The sequence below is a fragment of the Argentina silus genome, assembly GCF_951799395.1.
Source record: "Argentina silus genome assembly, chromosome: 21".
In the NCBI taxonomy this organism is placed as follows: domain Eukaryota; kingdom Metazoa; phylum Chordata; class Actinopteri; order Argentiniformes; family Argentinidae; genus Argentina; species Argentina silus.
In genome coordinates this window covers 830,443-852,671 of record NC_139675.1, presented here as the reverse complement: position 1 = coordinate 852,671, position 22,229 = coordinate 830,443, and positions in this window count along the sequence as shown.

The following is a 22,229-nucleotide window of genomic DNA, read 5'->3' as shown; positions in this document are numbered from 1 at the left end:
ACATACAGTACACACACACACGCACACAATTGTACAAACACACACACACACACTATTCCACTACACCACTTACATATCTCCACCACACTGTGGGCCGTGTGATTTATAGAAAATGCTTTATACATTATTAATAAAACCAAAAGGAGTATGCACTAACAATTTTTGCTCGCCGGATGATAGAATTAAGATGAGGTTGAAAACTAGTGTCTCTCCTAAACTGTGACATGAATATTTTATCAAAGGGCCAGGGTAGGGATGATTTACGATGCAGATGTGAAACACACAAAATAGCTTTCTCCCAGCCTCTATATTAATATCCCGGCTGTATATCTTGGGTGTATCGGTGGGCCTTCGGAGGGCGGTGGCGAGAATTACTAATACACCGCCAGTGTGGCGCCACTCTACTCTGCCCACTAGAATATGCTGCTTTTAAAGTCTTGCAACACATAACCAATGAGCAATAGTCTGACACACACAGACACGGAAGCCAAAGATGTTTCTGACAACACTTCCTAGCCTCTTCACCCCTCTCACCGCTTGGCAGACTGAGCGGGTTCACATGATGGATGGTGAAAGCCAGGACAGTGGGATTGAGGGCAGATTCCCAGAACCCCAACCCTGTGAGCTGATTCACTAACCTGTTCAGTCCCCACAGGCCCGGCCCGGCCCAGCCCGTCAATACAGTACAGTACAGAAGGATCCAGGGGAGGTAAAATGGCCGTCGCTGTGGAAAGCCTCTATCTAGCAAGACAAAGGAGATTATCTCCTGCAATTTGGCTGGAAATCAAGAAGCCTCAGCTGGATGGGGGTCTGGATTTCCTCACCTACTGCATAAAAGCCATCCCCTCTTTCTCCTCCTGGACATAAAAGAGTCATTTACGCAACATTTATCTTTTTTAAAAAGCCATTATGCTGTGTTACCGTGGCTTGATTGTTTCTTTATTGGGTTTGGGCCGCCCAAAGCCTGCCTCACGCTTCAGGTCTTGGCGAAATTATCTTGTATCTTTTTCTCTCTCTCTCCTTTTTTTTTTTTTTTTTTTTTTTTTCATCCGCCTCTCTCTCAGTCCATTAGCCCCAAAACAAATTGTTGTCGGAGTACAAACAGGACCTCTCCATTTCAGATAGCTCCAACACAGTAACCCTCAGTCTGAATCTCTGTCTGAAGCCCCCTGATGAACATGTGTTGTTGTTGTTGTACATTAACACCATTACGGCTGTCTGTCTCTCCTTCGTTTGTCTGTTTTAGGTTCAACCCTTCCCTGCCACGTCTCCCCTGACAGACTAAATGCTTAATGACTCACATGTTTACCTCAATGCTCTTTCTGTATGAATAAAGGTTCAATAATGTTTCAAAAAATGTCTTAAAGGGACGGTACAGTATAAAGCACTGATTGATGACCTCGATAAGGCCTCACCCACTCACCCACCGCTAGAGTACTTTACCTCTCTCACCCCCCCCGACAGTATCTGGTATCAAAGGAGAGAGAGAGAGAAAGAGGGAGAGAGAGGGGGAGAGAGGGAGAGAGAGGGGGAGAGAGAGAAAGAGGGAGAGAGAGGCGGAGAGAGAGAGGGAGGGGGAGAGAGAGAAAGAGGGAGAGAGAGGCGGAGAGAGAGAGGGAGGGGGAGAGAGAGAGAGAGGGGGAGAGAAAGAGAGAGAGAGAGAGAGAGAGAGGGAGAGCTGGGTGAGCCTGTGCTGTGGAGCTGGTTGCTGATTGGATGGGAGTAACCTGCATGCTGGGCTGAAGATGGGGTGACAGGGGAGGAAATGAAGGGGTCAGGTAAGGGAGGAACGTCATGACACCATCCACTACCTGTCTGTCCACTACACCTGTCTATCCACTACACCTGTCTATCCATTAACCTGTCTATCCACTACACCTGTCTATCCACTACACCTGTCTATCCACTACACCTGTCTGTCCACTACACCTGTCTGTCCATTAACCTGTCTATCCACTACACCTGTCTATCCACTACACCTGTCTATCCATTAACCTGTCTGTACCCTACACCTGTCTATCCACTACACCTGTCTATCCACTACACCTGTCTATCCACTACACCTGTCTATCCATTAACCTGTCTGTCCACTACACCTGTCTATCCACTACACCTGTCGATCCCCTAACCTGTCTATCCACTACACCTGTCTATCCACTACACCTGTCTATCCACTAACCTGTCTGTACCCTACACCTGTCTATCCACTACACCTGTCTATCCACTAACCTGTCTGTATCCACTAACCTGTCTATCCACTAACCTGTCTATCCACTAACCTGTCCATGGCCGCTAACATGACACATGCAATTTACCTAAATTTTTTCATCACGACTGTACATTCCGTTCACACACACACACGCACACACACACACACACACACACAGAAGAAACGATCTCGGCAAGTGGCGACCGCTCTGCAATTATTTCTGGATGAAAAATAAATAAATCCTCAGGCAATCAGCACGGACGCCTCTGAGACATGAAGTGCCTCTGGAACTCTGATGCGTTTCCCGTCTCTCCGGTGTGGTTTTCTTGTCATTTGTTTTGTGTTTCTAACACTGTTCTATTAACTTATTCAAATGACTCTCGCCTGGCACGTCTGACGCTCTCTGTGCACGGCTCTTTTGTCTGTTTCTTGCTGTCGTCAGCTCTCTCTCTCTCTGTGTCTCTCTCTCTCTCTCTCTCTCTCTCTCTGTGTCTCTGTGTCTCTCACTCTCTCTCTCTCTCTCTCTCTCTCTCTCTGTGTCTCTCACTCTCTCTCTCTCTCTGTGTCTCTCACTCTCTCTCTCTCTCTCTCTCTGTGTCTCTCTCTCTCTCTCTCTCTCTCTCTCTCTCTCTCTCTCCCTGAGCAGAGTGAGTGCTCCTTATCAAGGGTCTGATGAGGTAGCGCACTGGGTGGGTGACACGTTGTAGCATCCCAAGTATGTGTCTCTGTGCAGACCTTTGGGATAGAGCAACAGTCCAAATTAGTTTTAGTTTAATCCACAATGTGTCCCTCTGGCTGCCATTATCCTCATTCCCCATATGCTTTTATTTATGTTGCTGTTTGTGTTTTGTTAATGGATGATGGATAGTGTGGTGAGACGTTGGTGAAAATGCAATTTAAAACTCAACGAACTTGAAACTTGACACTTGGCGTGTTCACACAAATGAGTCCACGCAAAACAGATTCTCCATGCTGTTTACATTTGCATGAGTTAGCATGAATAATTGCCATCGTCTCATGGACAGAAAACCAGGAATATTATGCTTTTTGTTTGTTGTTGTTGTCACTCTTGGTTGTATTTAGCAGAAGCAAAATGGAGCCCACTGTCTCTTTGCATTGGCCTGGCTCCTACCATCACTACTGGCTCTGGGATATACTGGAGCAAGACTTCCCTGTTCCAGAGGAGAGAAGAGGGAAGAGAGAAAAGGGGAGTGGTGGGAAAGAGAGAAGCACGGATAGAAGGGGACAAGAGGAGAGAAGAGGAGAGGAGAGAAGAGTGGAGAGGAGGGGAGAGAAGTGGAGAGGAGAGGAGGGGAGGGGAGGGGAGGGGAGGGGAGGGGAAGGGAGAGGAGAGGAGAGGAGAGGAGAGGAGGGGAAGGGAGAGGAGGGGAGGGGAGAGGAGAGAAGAGAAGTGGAGAGGAGGGGAAGGGAGAGGAGAGGAGAGAAGAGAAGTGGAGAGGAGGGGAGAGGAGAGAAGTGGAGAGGAGAGGAGAGGAGAGAAGTGGAGAGGAGAGGAGAGGAGGGGAGAGGAGGGCTGTCAGCAGCAGCAGCAGCAGCAGCCCCAGTGGCCGCCCGGTTAATGGAGCGTCTCAGAATGGATGCCTTTAAGTACAACTCATAGCACAGCCTCTGTGAGCAATGTTTCACGGAGAGCCGAGCCGGGGTGTCAGGCTGCCTTCGGACGCCTGCTTTATGGCCCTCCCCAGAGGACCCTGTAGGGGGTGGGGGGGCCAGGGGGGGTGGGGGGGCTTTGGCTGCCTGTCAAGACACATAGCCTGATTCGCGGATGCATTACTATGCCGGGAAGAGTCCCAGCGGGTCACTCCGGAGTGGAGGAATTCACATGTGCGACTTTCTTCTCTGCTTTAGAAGAGAGAGTGTGTGGAAGGGGGGGGGCAGAGGGGGCACAGGGGGGTGGGGGTGGGGGTGGGGTGAATGAGTCACAGACCTTTTGGAATAAGGCGAGATTAGCAGGGACGTGTCTGGCTATTTATTTGTGATGTCCGCTGGACTCCATGGTTGGCGTGGTGATGGGGCGTGAGGACGTCCTCCTGACCTGGACTCTCCTCTAACACATGGCAGCCTGGCAAAGTGGCCGTTTGCTGCACAGGAGCTGCACCTGACGAGTTCATTCACTGCTTCTTATAAATATTACTCATTTGAAGGACAAATATGTTATGGATTGACTTTGACTTTGCAATGAAAATATGCTGTTTATGGAGAGGTACCTAATAAAATGACCCCAATTAGCCTGCACACATAAACAAGAGACCAAGCTCCCCGCAGCATGAGGACAAACATCAACTCATAATTACAAACTTAATGATCTGTGACATGTTCAGACTTATTTCCAACGTGAATATATAAACAGTGATGAATGCATCACACGCTTCTCTGGGACCCAGGAAGGAGGTGCAGAGACACTTGGGTAATCTGGAACTTTGTTTTATTACGTTGAGCAAAGAAAGACACCTAGATGGAAGGAGATGGAAACCCACTGCCAGTATTCAGGATTAGCTACTTTACCTAGCACCCACAGTGGTAGCCTGCACACACACACACACACACACACACACACACACACACACACACTCACGAGTCACGACACATATACATACACACACACACACACACACACACACACACTCATGAGTCACGACACGTATACACACACACACACACACACACTCACGAGTCATGACACATACACACACACACACACACACACACACACACGAGCAACGACACCTAGACACACATACATGCACACAGACGCACGCAAGCACGTACACACGCACACACACACACACACACACACACACACACACACACACACACACACACACACACACACACACACACACACACACACACACACACACACACACACACACACACACACACACACACACACACACACACACACACACACACACACACACACACACACACACACACACACACACACACAGAACATGAGCCTGGAGCAGCTGCAGTGAGCGCATGTGGCCAGGAGAGGGTGTGCCTGTATCTCAAGAGTGATTTCTCCATTTCCCCAGAACCAACAGAGTTATTAGATCCATTTGGAGGTACGCCTACTCACCAGACAACCACCTCCCAACTGACAACAACAATCAGAGAATGACAGAAAACTCCTCCTAATTGCCTGTGTACCAGGGGATTAAGTGTTCTTCAACGTGACAAGTACTACTGTAAAACCCATACACGCGTCAGTTAATCATGTCATCTCCACCAACAAATATGTGCTGTAAGTGTGTGTTCCTCCCGTACGAGACACCGCCTCTGTGACAGACTCTCATCCTCTCTCTGGCATCAGGTTCAATTCCAAATGAAGCAGTCCGTCATCCCGTGAACAACAGCTCAAAGACAGTTTAAGCAAATTATATTTGTGTCAATAAACCGTTTCAAATGCCAAGACAGCAAAAGCAGTGAAGCGATTGTGGAGCTGCTCTGTAAATCACAGGCTGATTAAATGGTTGTGTATACGAGTTGATGGTGGCGGGTAAAGGGGAGGGGGATTAATCAAGTCAAAGTCAAATGATTCACTGATATTTCCTTTGCCATTAACCCTCAGTTAGGGGAGTAATGAGGTAACAGCGTGATGGTTTATTTTTTTATTTTTTTGGGGGGGGGGGGGGGGGACAGAGGACCGAGGGGCGGGTGGCAGATGGGATTCTGATAAACAGTTTAGGAGGAGTGCCAGGTTAATCCTCCGCCAAGCATGCCTGGGAGACATCCTGATTTTGGCCTGCCTAATTGGACAGAGTTACAGCATGTGACAGAGACACAACATCAACGGGACTGTGATCAGCATTTCGGGGGCAGCCATGTTCTTATTTTTGGGAGGGAAGGTGATGTTGATGTGAGCTGGGTTGAGTGGCGGCCATTTTGAATTCAGAGCAAAGCGATACTGTATTTTATACATACAAGAGCCTCAAAAAACACATTTAGCTCTTTTTAGAGGCATAAGGATAAGAGGCAGAAATCTGAATATTAACATCGATAAATGATAAGAAAAACAACGAATATATCCAACCTCATTAACTCAGTTTGCTAAAGACGCCAAAACTGTGTCCTGAGACTGGAAGAAACTCGAAGGCCAATCATTAGAGCTGGAGCCAAAAGAAATGGCTAATTAATCATGTTGTGTTTGTTTGTTTCTAGCACTGGAGGCCTTGTTTCACAGAACAACATTAATTGCATTACTAAACTCAGTTTATTATCCTGCCTTCTACATACCTACACCAACTCCCCCATCCTACCAGAATCCAGAGATTAGGCTGAGAGGGAGGGAGGGAGGGAGGGAGGGAGGGAGAAGAGTCGAGGGAGGGATGTGGAGGGAGGGAGGGACAGTTACAAGGAGAGAGGAAGGGGGGGGGAGAGAAGAGAAATGAGGACGGGAGAGGAACAGAGGGAGGAACAGTGGGTGGGAGAGAAAGAGGGGGAGAAAAGGCAAGATAGACTGGGAGAGAGGGAGAGGGAGAGAGGGAGCAAGGAAGGAAGAGAGGATCGACTGTTCCCTAAACCCTACCATGCTAATTGTCAGCAGCTGCCTTCGCCCTTCTCCAAATGAAAAGCTCATCTCAGCCCCGCCAGATCAAGGCCAGCAATAATGATTCTCTTCAATGGGAGAGGGAACGGAGGCCTCTGTTTTAAACAATATTACATTAATTCTCGCGTGGGCGAGCTGTCCAAAGACAGGAGCGCTCCTATCCTGACCAATGAATTAAAGTCATTAAAATCAGCTTCAGGGAGAGATGCTTCATATGAATTAATAATGACATTGTCCCTGACTGAACAATACAGGGAATGTGTGAGTCACTTCTATCAAGCACACACGCACGCACGCACACACACACACACACACACACACACACAGGCACACACAGGCACACACACGCACACACACACACACACACACACACAGGCACACACACGAACGCGCACACACGCACAGCCCTGAAATCAACCTGTCATGCAGTTGGTACTTGTCAGCCATCAGAGCACCAGGTCAGAATCAATAGCAGGTCTCCTGTGGTGAGAGGACCATGCTGTGTCCATCAGTGGTGGTTAACCCTTCATTAGGTTGATGAACTACCTCAGACAAGGTTCCTGGCTCTGCACTACATCACCAGGTCACTCAGGTATGGAAGTAGCTGGATCATGTATGTATGTACCTGTATTATGTATGTATTAGGTGTATCATGTATGTATATACCTGTATTATGTATGTATGTACCTGGATCATGTATGTATGTACCTGGATCATGTATGTAGTAGGTGTATCATGTATGTAGTAGGTGTATTATGTATGTATGTACGTGTATCATGTATGTAGTTGGTGTATCATGTATGTAGTTGGTGTATCATGTATGTAGTAGGTGTGTCATGTATGTAAGTACCTGTATCATGTATGTAGTACGTGTATCATGTATGTAGTAAGTGTATCATGTATGTAGTAGGTGTATCATGTATGTAGTAGGTGTATCATGTATGTAGTTGGTGTATCATGTATGTAGTAGGTGTATCATGTATGTAGTAGGTGTATCATGTATGTAGTAGGTGTATCATGTATGTAGTAGGTGTGTCATGTATGTAGTTGGTGTGTCATGTATGTAGTTGGTGTATCATGTATGTAGTTGGTGTGTCATGTATGTAAGTACCTGTATCATGTATGTAGTAGGTGTATCATGTATGTAGTTGGTGTGTCATGTATGTAAGTACCTGTATCATGTATGTAGTTGGTGTGTCATGTATGTAACTACCTGTATCATGTATGTAGTAAGTGTATCATGTATGTAGTACGTGTATCATGTATGTAGTAGGTGTATCATGTATCTAGTAGGTGTATCATGTATGTAGTTGGTGTATCATGTATGTAGTTAGTGTATCATGTATGTAGTTGGTGTATCATGTATGTAGTAGGTGTATCATGTATGTAGTAGGTGTATCATGTATGTAGTAAGTGTATCATGTATGTAGTAGGTGTATCATGTATGTAGTAGGTGTATCATGTATGTAGTAAGTGTATCATGTATGTAGTAGGTGTATCATGTATGTAGTAAGTGTATCATGTATGTAGTAGGTGTATCATGTATGTAGTAGGTGTATCATGTATGTAGTTGGTGTATCATGTATGTAGTAGGTGTATCATGTATGTAGTAAGTGTATCATGTATGTATTAGGTGTATCATGTATGTAGTAGGTGTATCATGTATGTAGTAGGTGTATGTAGTAGGTGTATCATGTATGTAGTAGGTGTATCATGTATGTAGTTGGTGTATCATGTATGTAGTAGGTGTATGTAGTAGGTGTATCATGTATGTAGTAGGTGTATCATGTATGTAGTTGGTGTATCATGTATGTAGTTGGTGTATCATGTATGTAGTAGGTGTATCATGTATGTAGTTGGTGTGTCATGTATGTAAGTACCTGTATCATGTATGTAGTTGGTGTGTCATGTATGTAAGTACCTGTATCATGTATGTAGTTGGTGTATCATGTATGTAGTTGGTGTGTCATGTATGTAAGTACCTGTATCATGTATGTAGTAGGTGTATCATGTATGTAGTAGGTGTATCATGTATGTAGTAGGTGTATGTAGTAGGTGTATCATGTATGTAGTTGGTGTATCATGTATGTAGTAGGTGTATCATGTATGTAGTAGGTGTATCATGTATGTAGTAGATGTATCATGTATGTAGTACGTGTATGTAGTAGGTGTATCATGTATGTAGTTGGTGTATGATGTATGTAGTAGGTGTATCATGTATGTAGTAGGTGTATCATGTATGTAGTTGGTGTATCATGTATGTAGTAGGTGTATCATGTATGTAGTAGGTGTATCATGTATGTAGTTGGTGTATCATGTATGTAGTTGGTGTATCATGTATGTAGTAGGTGTATCATGTATGTAGTAGGTGTATCATGTATGTAGTAAGTGTATCATGTATGTAGTTGGTGTATCATGTATGTAGTTGGTGTATCATGTATGTAGTAGGTGTATCATGTATGTAGTAAGTGTATCATGTATGTAGTAGGTGTATCATGTATGTAGTAGGTGTATCATGTATGTAGTACGTGTATCATGTATGTAGTAGGTGTATCATGTATGTAGTAGGTGTATCATGTATGTAGTAGGTGTATCATGTATGTAGTAAGTGTATCATGTATGTAGTAGGTGTATAATGTATGTAGTACGTGTATCATGTATGTAGTAAGTGTATCATGTATGTAGTAGGTGTATCATGTATGTAGTAGGTGTATAATGTATGTAGTACGTGTATCATGTATGTAGTAAGTGTATCATGTATGTAGTAGGTGTATCATGTATGTAGTAGGTGTATCATGTATGTAGTAGGTGTATCATGTATGTAGTAAGTGTATCATGTATGTAGTAGGTGTATCATGTATGTAGTAGGTGTATCATGTATGTAGTACGTGTATCATGTATGTAGTAGGTGTATCATGTATGTAGTAGGTGTATCATGTATGTAGTACGTGTATCATGTATGTAGTACGTGTATCATGTATGTAGTACGTGTATCATGTATGTAGTACGTGTATCATGTATGTATGCCGGAGCAGAAATGTTGTTGCTGAGGTAGTTCAGTACAGTATCACAACTTTACACCAGGACTCAAAGAACATACAACACACACGCGTGTAAGACATAACATGTAACATACCCCTGTGTGTAAGACATAACATGTAACATACCCCTGTGTGTAAGACATAACATGTAACATACCCCTGTGTGTAAGACATAACATGTAACATACCCCTGTGTGTAAGACATAACATGTAACATACCCCTGTGTGTAAGACATAACATGTAACATACCCCTGTGTGTAAGACATAACATGTAACATACCCCTGTGTGTAAGACATAACATGTAACATACCCCTGTGTGTAAGACATAACATGTAACATACCCCTGTGTGTAAGACATAACATGTAACATACCCCTGTGTGTTTCCTACCTGGTGGTTGTCACTGTCTGGCCATGCTGCTAAACAGGAAGTACAACTCTTTCTCTCCTATTAATATGGTTATTGTATAAACACGAACCTTAAAATCACTCCTAACCATGCCTAAACTAAACCTTCAATCAAGACAAAATAGCCAATTCACCTGCCCTCCATTTCCCAGGAGACCATTTAACTGTGCGTGGCTGTGTTGTCGGGCCAAGAAACCAATCAGCGGTAGTGTTTCTCCTGACTACCCAGGTTAAAACGCCACCTGTGATGGTTGGCTGTAATTAACGCAGGCAGCAGGGCCTCGAGTGAACGTTAGAGCACTTCAGTGTCACTGGTAATCCAACAGCCATACATCAACAATCCCTCCTCACTCTCTCACGTCTGCAGGCAAACTTCAAGGACTTCAACCCACAATGCGGGAAAGGAGATTCTCAACAAAAGACATCCCTGTCCACGACGTTCCTGGTTATTGTTTCTAGTTTGTAGAGTGGGGGAGGCTGGTGGGAGTAGAAGTCGGAGGAGAGGCTCATGATAATGCATGGAATGGAACGAGGGGTGGTGTGAAACCCACCAGCCTCCACTGTGGGAGAGGAAGTCTCAAGCACCAACTACGTAATGACAATCATACAACTATGACCCTTCAACTTAAAGCCCTGATCCACCAACACTGAAACAGCACATTGGCAGAGGCACCATTAAGGGTAAACACAGAAAACATGATGTTTCGCTTCAAAGAAACGTTGTTGAAAGGTTGTTTCAGAAGCACAAATGCCTTCGGTGTACTGCTTTGTTTACGAACATCTTCTCAGACTGATCTAAGCAGAAAGAGAGATGCTGTTTCCAGACCATGTCTCAATGAAAACACACTTCTGAAGGCCGTCAAGTCTCGAGACTGTTCTCTTCATTCATTGTACAAAAACAAAACACAATGTTTTCCATCTTGTATTCCTCTCCCTCTCCCCAGGTTCATATACGATCCTCGCAGCAACAGCCTCTGATTATCATGGTTGGTTGTGCCCTGTTAGGGTTTCTAGATCAGAAATCACCACACAACAGTACTCTCAACAATTCTCTCTCTCTCCTCTCTCTCTTTTCCCCCTCCCTCCCCCCCCGCCCCCCCTATCTCTCCCTCTCCCTCCCCTTCCACATGTAGCGGTTCTGCATCCAGGGGTCCAGTCTTGAGGGTGGTGGTGGGGGGGGGGGCGAGAGAGATAAACACAATCAGTCACATCCCGAGGGGGGGGCCGCGTCTCACAAAGAACCACCACAGCGAACGCCGGCCCCCCGACCGCTCCGGAAATCAACAGCAGCACAGCGACACCACGGCCCGACCCAAAAGACCATTACAACAGCCAAGGAGTGAACTAATACGGGCTCTCGCTGTTTAAGATGACAGCAAATCAAGGAGCAACAGAAGCAGCGTGAGGCCTGAAGGAGGGGATGTGAAAGGCTCTGTCTGGTCAAGGCGGGGAGCCGAATCTACATCACCACAGACAGCCACAGAGAGCCACACTCTTGGGGAAGGACTTCATAAAAAATACACCACACAATGCTAAGTTCAACATAAACAGCAACAGACCAGCCAGCCAGCGTCTGGGAATGAATGCAGGTTAGAACAGATTGAGGTTTGGTCATGACCACTACGTTGGCGGACGTACCCCTTCTGCCGTAGATTGAAGACCCATCTTTTCAGGCTACATCTTAACGGTCCCTCCTAAAGCCCTCTTCACCCCCACTACCCCCCTGTACTAACCCTAACCACCTCTTCACCCCCACTAACCCCTGTACTAACCCTAACCTTAAACACCTCTTCACCCCCACTACCCCCCTGTACTAACCCTAACCACCTCTTCACCCCCACTACCCCCCTGTACTAACCCTAACCCTAGAGACCTCTTCATCCCCACTACCCCCCTGTACTAACCCTAACCCTAGAGACCTCTTCACCCCCACTACCCCCCTGTACTAACCCTAACCCTAACCCTAGAGACCTCTTCACCCTCACTACCCCCCTGTACTAACCCTAACCCTAGAGACCTCTTCACCCTCACTACCCCCCTGTACTAACCCTAACCCCAACCCTAGAGACCTCTTCACCCCCACTACCCCCCCTGTACTAACCCTAACCTCAACCCTAGAGACGTCTTCACCCCCACTACCCCCCTGTACTAACCCTAACCCTAACCCTAGAGACCTCTTCACCCCCACTACCCCCCTGTACAGTTTCTCTGTAAATAAAACAAACAACAAGTAATGCGTCCTTCTTCTAGCATTGTGACTGCCTATGGTCCCTGGTCTGAGCATTGTGACTGCCTATGGCCCCTGGTCTGAGCATTGTGACTGCCTATGGCCCCTGGTCTGAGCATTGTGACTGCCAGTGGCCCCTGGTCTGAGCATTGTGACTGCCGATGGCCCCTGGTCTGAACATTGTGACTGCCAGTGGCCCCTGGTCTGAGCATTGTGACTGCCTATGGCCCCTGGTCTGAGCATTGTGACTGCCTACGGCCCCTGGTCTGAGCATTGTGACTGCCTATGGCCCCTGGTCTGAACATTGTGACTGCCGATGGCCCCTGGTCTGAGCATTGTGACTGCCTATGGCCCCTGGTCTGAACATTGTGACTGCCTATGGCCCCTGGTCTGAGCATTGTGACTGCCTATGGCCCCTGGTCTGAACATTGTGACTGCCTATGGCCCCTGGTCTGAGCATTGTGACTGCCTATGGTCCCTGGTCTGAACATTGTGACTGCCTATGGCCCCTGGTCTGAGCATTGATTACTTTATCTTATGATGACTGATGGATAGATGATTCACTTACTGAGACAAATGTATTTGCTGTAAGTCACTTTGGATAAAGGCGTCTGCTAAATGCCATAAATGTAACATGTAAATGGGAACACAGTTTCAGACAGAACAACTTACACACACACACAGACACAACATGAACAAACTCTGGGCACACATACAGCACAGCAGTTCCATATAGAAACACAAACGTCATAACTAAAGAAACAGCTTTCCTAATGACAGTTAAACTCATCTGGGTAACATGATGCTGACCAAGCACAGCAGGTCCCCACAAAGATGGACACTTTACACCAGTGGCTCTCAAACTTTTTCTGTCAGGACCCCTTTGGAGGAAATATTTTCTGGGGTCCCCCCCTCGCCCCAACAAAAGACTCATGAAATGGGTCTCATGAAATGTATTGAAATCTTGAGACTATTTTTCAAAAACCAAGAAAAATACAATACAATCACCTGGTATGATGCCATCTGGGCCTTGCTGTTCACCGATGTAGCTTTTACCATGCTATTTTCCTGCTTTTCCTCTTCAAGTGTTCTTTTGAAGAAGTCGAGTGGCTTCTTGACGTGACTGGGGTGTAATGTCTCTGTGTGTCTTTTTCATACTGTCGGCTCACCTCCCACCACAGTCGATGTGAAGCCAAGAGCAAGATATTATATTTATATTTTCTTGCCTTGGTTTTTTTAATAACGGTGCCCTCACACCTGTTTGCGTCATTATCAGTTCTTTTAAACACTTCTCCATGTTTCCACTCAGAAAGCGCCACAGTTTGCCGGCTAGTTTGACAGCTCTTTAAAGAGCCCGCCTCGCAACAGTAACTAAGGGAGGCGGAACTAAAAATAGCGTCCGGTTCCACAAAACAATAGTTCCGCATGATGGTTCCGCATTCCGCGCTCGCGCCCCCCACTTTGAGAAACACTGCTTTAGACATACAATGAATGAAGAGAACAGTCTCGAGACGTGGCGGCCTTCAAAAGTGTGTTTTCATTGAGACATCGTCTGGAAACAGCATCTCTCTTTCTGCTTAGATCCATAACTATGGAGATGGATGTTTTTTGTATCTGTCATTTGCTCTGCTGTCACCACAGGTCATGGATAAACCGTAACAATGGGATACAGTACAATGCACAATTACACAATGAACACATGTCATCCACAACAAGACATAACACGTGTGTGTATATGTTTGTTTGTCTGTGTGTGCGTGTGTGTGTGTGCTTGAGTGTATATATGGTGTGTGTGTGTACGTGCATGAGTATATGCTTGTTTGTCTGTGTGTGCGTGTGTGTGTATGTGCGTGTATGTGTGTGTGTGTGTGTGTGAGTGTGTGTGTGTGTGCGTGTATGAGTGTGTGTGTGTGTGTGTGTGCTGCCGTGTGTTGCCATGTCACCGTGAAACGGTACAGAAGTCACGGAGGCGCTGATTTTGTTTGCCCTCTCTTCACCGCGGGTAGACCCACAATCCCCTCTGAATATCTTAATTACAGCATGTACAGTACTTCCTCTGCTTGAAAACCTTCCCCCGGGGAAATCACCGCCGCTCTGAAAGGTTAATTTGTCAGTTGAAATTCGATGTCATTTGGATCCAGATTAGAAGTAAGGCCGGGGTTATTACATCTGATGCTGGATCGGACTCAGGTCGGGTTCAATGGGATTTGTTTGTTTCCTCAATAACCTGCCGGTTTAATTCCTGCATCATTACATACTTTCTAATAGTAATGAACTGAGTGTTGTACCACTGCTGTGAGCCACAAACCAGCCGACGGGAGCGGGTTTACCAGCCTTGTGTACAGCAACTCTGGTAATGACATTAAACCAGCGGGTCCTAGTCTGCTGCACCACGGCCCTCAGACAACCACAGTAGGAATGTAGCTGGGAATACATTGTTGGGATGTTTTTGTTAGGATTTGCATATTATTGCTAATGTAGAACAATATCCAGGCAACCTGCAATTCCATCCTTAGAATGTGTCCGCTGCACAATGCTGCTGGAGAATGAGAACACAGCCAGGCTGACTCAACAGGTGTCATTACCTGCTGCTGCAAGGAATTGGATAGCACAGGTCCACGTGATGGCTGGTGTGTACACACGCACACACACACACACACACACACGCACGTACGTACGCACACACACCCATGCATAGACGCACACACACACACACACACACACACACACTCACTCTATCATATGCGTAATCATGTCCACCCTCCGTCTCTCCACTAAACCAGCAGCAGAATGATGAGGGAGGAACAGACCTGGCATGACCTGAAATCACACTGTACCATGCATATGATGAACAGGGAACAGCATCAGAGGGAGGGAGGGAGAGAGGGAGAGAGGGGAGGAGGAGGAGGAGGGAGGGAGGGAGGGAGAGGAGGAGGAGGAGGAGGGAGGGAGGGAGAGGAGGAGGAGGAGGAGGAGGAGGGAGGGAGGGAGAGGAGGAGGAGGAGGGAGGGAGAGGAGGAGGAGGAGGAGGGAGGGAGGGAGGGAGAGGAGGAGGAGGAGGAGGAGGGAGGGAGGGAGAGGAGGAGGAGGAGGATGGAGGGAGGGAGAGGAGGAGGGCGGAGGAGGGAGGGAGGGAGAGGAGGAGGGCGGAGGCTGAGGGGGAGAATATTGCCTATAGACGCGTAAAATGATACTGTGCCATCCAGAATAGTAATCATACAGAGGAGAGAGTCCCAGCCCCCCGTACCTGAACCGGAACGGTGGAGGTGACATTAATATCTACACACCGCCATAGGATGCAGCTCATCCACCATGTGTAAACAAGCTCCCCCCATAAATAAATGATCCTGATAGGAGGTTGGGGGGGGGGGGGGGGGGTGATTGGATTGTGTGCTCCTTCTAATACACAGCATACCTGTGTGTGTGTCTATGGTGTGTGTGTGTGTGTGTCTATGGTGTGTGTGTGTGGTGTGTATATGTGCATGTTTGTTTGTGTGTGTGGTGTGTATGTGTGTGCGTGCACATGTGGCGTGTGCATGTGGTGTGTATATGTGCGTGTGTGTGTGTGTGCATGTAGTGAGTATATGTGCGTGTGCATGTGCATGTACATGTGCGTGTGTGTGTGGTGTGCATATGTGCATGTGTGTGTGTGTGTGTGCGAGCGTGTGTGCGTGCGGAGTGTATATGTGTGTGTGTGTGTGTGTGTGTGTGTGTGTGCGTGTGTGTGTGTCTCTAGCTGGTGTACACTGTAGTCGTGCATTAAGAGGTGATAAAACTCTCCTGGGTGAATGAGGAGTAAACGGCGTGGGGAAGAGAAGGTAACTTACTGCCCCGTCTCGGTAAAGTACTTACCGGACAAAGAGGCCTGCTTCCAATAACCCAGCGTACAACTACGGTGTTAATGGGCCGTGCTCCCAGAGTCGGGTGAGCCGCCATCAACAACAATCACCAGCGCTGATGGTCGCTGGTGTAGACACCTGCACCAATCACACGCTGCTGAGCTGGACCAGGCACGGGCCCCGCCACTGCCAACGTCCTCGCTGCGGCATGGCGAGGGTCATTAAAACACCCTTAGCCACACATTAGCCCCCCCTCCCCTCCCTGCCTCCTCATCCCCCCAGCTCTCCCCCCCCCACCCCCATCCCCCCAGCTCTCCCCCCGCCCCAGCCCTCCCCCCCACCCCCATCCCCCCAGCTCTCCCCCCCCCAGCCCCCATCCCCCCAGCTCTCCCCCCCCCAGCCCCCAGCCCCCCAGCTCTCCTTCCCGTGGCGGTGGCATGGCTGGTGTTTGTGGCCGTGTGCGACGACCTTATTGGCGTTTACAAGGTCTCGCAGCGGCGGTGGTATGGCGACGGCCACGCGGGCAGCCATTACGGTGTGACCGCCTGGGGCAGGGCAGGGCAGGGCCCGGGCTGACCATTACCTCTCCCTCTCCCTCTCCCTCCCTCCCTCCCTCCCTCCCTCCCTCCTCCTGCTCATCATCGGCACTGAGATACCGAAGGACGGCCAAGGCCTTAATGTCATCGTCCCCCCCCCCCCCCCACCACCCCTTCCGCCTGGGTAGAGGGCGGCCATCTCCAAGACAGACAGAGAGAGGGGTGGGGGAGAGGGTGGGGGGTGGGGGGTGGGGGGTGGGGAGGGGAGGGGGGGGGGTTGGAGGGCACCTGGGTTCAAAGTCATTTGTGTTCATGAAGGTGCATTAGCCAGACAGAGGAGGCTCTTTTCTCATTATAGCGAACAAGCAGATCCCTGCAGGGCCATAAGAGGCCCACTCTGATACTCTCCTCCTCTCCAGCCTGAAGCCTGAGCCGCACGCTGCTGCCACACTGCCTGAAGAGCTGTAGAGTGAGTGGGTGAGTGATCGTGTGTGTGTGTGTGTGTGTGTGTGTGTGTGCTTGCGTCTGTGTGTGCATGTGAGAGAGAGATCATTTCATGTAGGAAGAAGATCATGTGTAAGCTGTGTATGTATGTGTGCGTGTGTGTGTGTGTGTGTGTGTGTGTGTGTGTGTGTGTGTAAAATACCGTAGGAAGGGCAGATAAATCAGTACGTGTCAACAAGCCATTTAGCAACATTACTGTGTGAAATGTTGCTAATCTTGACTGAACCCAAACACAGACAAAACTGTGCTCCCCCTCCCCCTCCCCCTCCCCCACTCTCTCTCCTCTGCTATCAAAGCACAGTATTAACACCAAGAGGAAACTATCATACAGGCAGAAATGTAGGAAGCTGAGTCGCAATGTTGTATGTTTACAGTATATATAAGTGTATATTCCAGTGTTATACTGCCTCTATCACAGCCCCTGATACAGTAGATGAAGCATTACCAAATGATTATAAAGTAATATTGCATGAAAGGCTTAGATGATCTAATGTGATGATATCTCCACAGCTAAAGGGTCTGTTCTGTCTTATTGTTTCATCCTAAAGTTCCCTAATGGCCGTTTCTAGACCGTTTCTACGATATGTTTAGGAATACGTTCACAAAATGATGTGGAAGACGATGCTGCAAGTGGGCTGGTTGAGTAGAGAGGAACTGGTTGAGTAGAGAGGAACTGGTTGAGTAGAGAGGAACTGGTTGAGTATACTGCATATCTTTGGTCACACCCCTCATCATGTTATAGTATATTAATCTTAAACTTATTTTTCATAATATTAATCACAAACTTCTGTTTTTGTGCGAAACCTCTTTTCTCTCAGAACATTTAACGCAGAGAGTTCACCTATCAAAAGCTGCGACAGAGGTCATTCCATTAAAGCTTGAAATAGACTTGATTTAATTATTGCCGCTATTCTCATTAAAATGCTAATGGAGATTGTAATTAATAGATTAGGCTGTGAACGTTAATGGGAGTAAATGACAAAATAATAATTAAGCACATGATAACACACAGCCCTCAGCGGTCTGCACTGCAAACACTCACTTTCACATTCATCAAGATTTCTAAAGCACAAAGCCAATGTGAAGTGTAAAACTAAAACCTGGCAGCACCTTTACACTGGTATGATATGGAATAGAATCCGTTTTTTACTCCAAGTCCATTAAGTTTTGATTCAACAAGCCAATCAGTGAGTCAGCAACATTATTCAGATACGGGCTTAATTTAATCTTAGGTAGAAACCAAAACATCAGCTACAGGGCCTTGATAATTCTAACTGACTTAACTTCTTTAGCCGGACGGGCAAATTCTGCTTTAATTTGAGTATGAATTTGGTTTACTTTATCTCCTTGACATGTGTAGTCTGTTATTCTGAACTAGGATCTGAGCATATCCACATAAAACTTGAAGGTGGTACCTATCAAATGGCATCTCTTTTGCATCTGATCATCATATTTCTAATGTTATAAGCAGTTTAGTTTGGGTCTGGTTTTTAGTCTGGTTCTTGTCAAACACGGCATTCAGATTCTGTACGAGAACCCAGCACACGATGGCAGCCTGAGAGAGACAGCTCTGTAGCAGGTTAACAGATGGAGACCGGCTCGCCAGATGTCAGGAAAAATGATATAGAATTTTCAGACTCCATGATGTCCGTGGGTCAATGGGAAAAATTAAATACCTCATAAAAATGCTGTGTGTGTGTGTGTGTTACGCACACAAAAGCCACAACAGAAATAAGAGGTATCAAAGAGAAGAGCCATCATTTCAAAATATGCTCTCACAGTGTCACTTGTTGTATGGCAATGACAATCCAGTTGAAGTGTGTTTAATCCTGCCAGCCACTGGCACAGAGCCAGATGGGTGGTGTATATTCACATAGTACTACAGAGGTCCTCAAACTCAACTACTCCAGCTTTCTCCTGTGTTCATCATCCCCCTCTTAGTGTTCATGGCCAAATGTGGCCGGTCTGTTTTAACTGCTCTTATATTAACACAAAAACCAGAAATCATCACCAAATTTAGTTTAACACCCTTTTAAGCTGTGAAACAATGTCTTCAGCTAATGGTTAACATGAGTAACTGCAGTGGATATACAAAGAACAGACACTGAACATGTATCTACATTTCTATGTATTTGTTCCCATTGTATGTATGTATTTGTACATTTCATTACCCATTCATTTCCTATGGCAGCCATTTTAGACCCAGAACACCACAGGTGTGACAAAGTTGACTAAACCACTCAAAATTCAATGAAAGTGGTGATCAGCAATTTGACTCAGATACATACCAGCAAGAATGACAGGTACCTGTGAGGGTTCTAGCAAAGTTCCAGTTCGTCACTTGATGATGTAATGTCCAGACTTCGATAGACTGTGGGGTGAGATTCCCATGTAATGAGTAACTCCAATGAATATGATGAAACCTGATGATTTACTGTGGTGGTGATGGTTTGTGGTTTGAGTGGTCCGGGTTGAAGGCACTCTTTGGAATGGTGGTAAAAACCGTGTGAATCTCCTGCTTAGTTCCACCATTCGCATGACAACTGCCTGTTGACCTGTGACCTCATAACCTGACCTACCACCTGACCCATAACGTCAGTGAGACTGCCCTCTAGTGGTGAGATGTGACATCCCAAAGCATACACAACCAGACAAACATACACCTTGGTCAGGGGGGCAGTTTACTGGACCTATTCCTGGACTACATCACACTTTTCAATCAAACTAGCCCCAAAATCGCCTCCCCCAAAAAGCCCATTAATTTACCACAGACCGAATGAAAACAGACATGAATTCTCTTTCATGTGTGTTCGAATCAAGCCTCGAGGCCCATTATCCAGGAAGACTTGGGAGAAAGACCACACTGTTTCAATGTACAGTGCCTTTGGATAGTATTCAGACCCCTTCACTTTTTCCACATTTTGTTGTAAAAGACTCAATTTAAAATGGATTAAATAAAACATTTTGCCATAAATCCACACATAATACCCCATAATGAAAAGTGATGAATGAATAGTGAAAAACACATTTTTAGAAATATTCTCACATTTCTTAAAATTTAAATACAGAAATATCTCATGTACATAAGTATTCAGACCCTTTGCTATGGCACACTTAAAATGAGCTCAAATGCAAAATGTCTTCAACAAATCACTCAATAAGTTGAATTGACTCCATCTGAGTGCAAGGATAATAGTTCATGTGATTTCAGAATGAATATGTTTTGTTTTTATAGTCTCTGGTTAGCATGGGAATCAATTACACACTGTGTAGATTAGGATGTCACTACCAACTCAGCAAATTTCATAATTTTCATAATTTCATAATTTTCAGGGTCGCATTCCTGAGCAGTTTTGTTCCTCTCCATTTGCTCAGTTTGTAATGACAACCTGATCCACACAGTGTGTAATTAAAATCAGAGACCCTATAAAAACAAAGACATTAATTCCAAAATTACATTAACTATTATCCTATTATCCAACTTATTGGGATGACATTTTTGCATTTTAGCTAATTTTAAGAATGTCATAGTAAAGGGTCTGAATACGTAAGTACATGAGGTATTTCTGTATTTCAAATTCAAAAAACGTGTTTTCGCTTTGACAATCTGGGGTATTGTGTGTGGATTGATGTCAAATTCTTTTTTAATTTAATCCATTTTAAATTGAATGTGACAAAATGGATGAATTGGATGAACAAAATGTGGAAAAAGTGAAACCCTTTGGGGTCTGAATACTTTCCGAAGGCACTTTCGAATGAATGGGCCATTTAAAATGCAATGGATGAGCAGCTCATTACCGCCAGGTTGGAGGATCCCTGGGGAGGCGGTTCATGGAACCCTCCCTTTATGTGTAAGCATTCCTCCCGCACCTGACCACATCAATCCTGACTCCTCATAGACATCAATGGAGCGAGTCGAACATCTGTTAACACAATCAATAATTAAGCCCCTCGTTTTCTACAGCCAAGCATGTGGTCGAATTAGGATTTAGAGAGGTTGGTTTTGGCTCCACTGGGCCAAGCCACTGACTAACTTTCCGTTAACGGCTAGGTTGTGTAGCAGGGAGTTTGCAACCTTCACCGATTTGTGAAAAACAAAAAAATGTGCACCGACAAGCCAGGCTCTCTTTAAAAGCAAGCGGTCAACTCAGCCAATCAGATGCCTTCAATTAAAGAGGTGGAAAGAGATAGAATAGAATGAAATACTTCCTGACAGGAAACATCAAAATGAAAATCGCTTTACGCCATGGAAAATGCAGCCAAAGCGCCCTCGGGTGACATCAAGGAGAGACTGCAGCCAGTCAGCTGAACTGAGGAGGGTTCTCTCTCAAACAGGCCACACCATCAACATACGAAAAAAACAGACCGTGTGCATTTGACACCCACGTAAAGACTCATTTAATGAAAACATCCTTTATGCATTTTGAGAGTCATCTTTACAGGTTCTGGGCTGGACTGTGGGTCACCTTGCAGCATATGAGTGAACATGGGTAAATAGCATTCAGGTTGGTTTAGTGCATGAAGACAGAAGGATTCATCTGAACTGGAGGAGTAATTCCCTCCGTCTGTCTGCCAGCGGTAGTAAACAAAGGCAGTTTCGAGGATGCAATCCAGCATCAGAGACCACCTGTCTGGAAGGACCTGCAGACTGGTGCTCAAATGGTATTCATAATCCTGCCTTATACCTGATGGATCCAATGGAACAGTCCCAGTGAAAGCAACCTCACCCGACAAACCAGCTGAAACCAGTGCACCACCATTATTTAAAAAAAAAAAAAGAAGAAGAAAATTAAAATATATATATATTGTTTTTTACAGTCCCACAAGATTAATACTTCGAAAGGCAGATACAGGACAATTCTTATGTATTGAATATTCAGATACAATTAAAG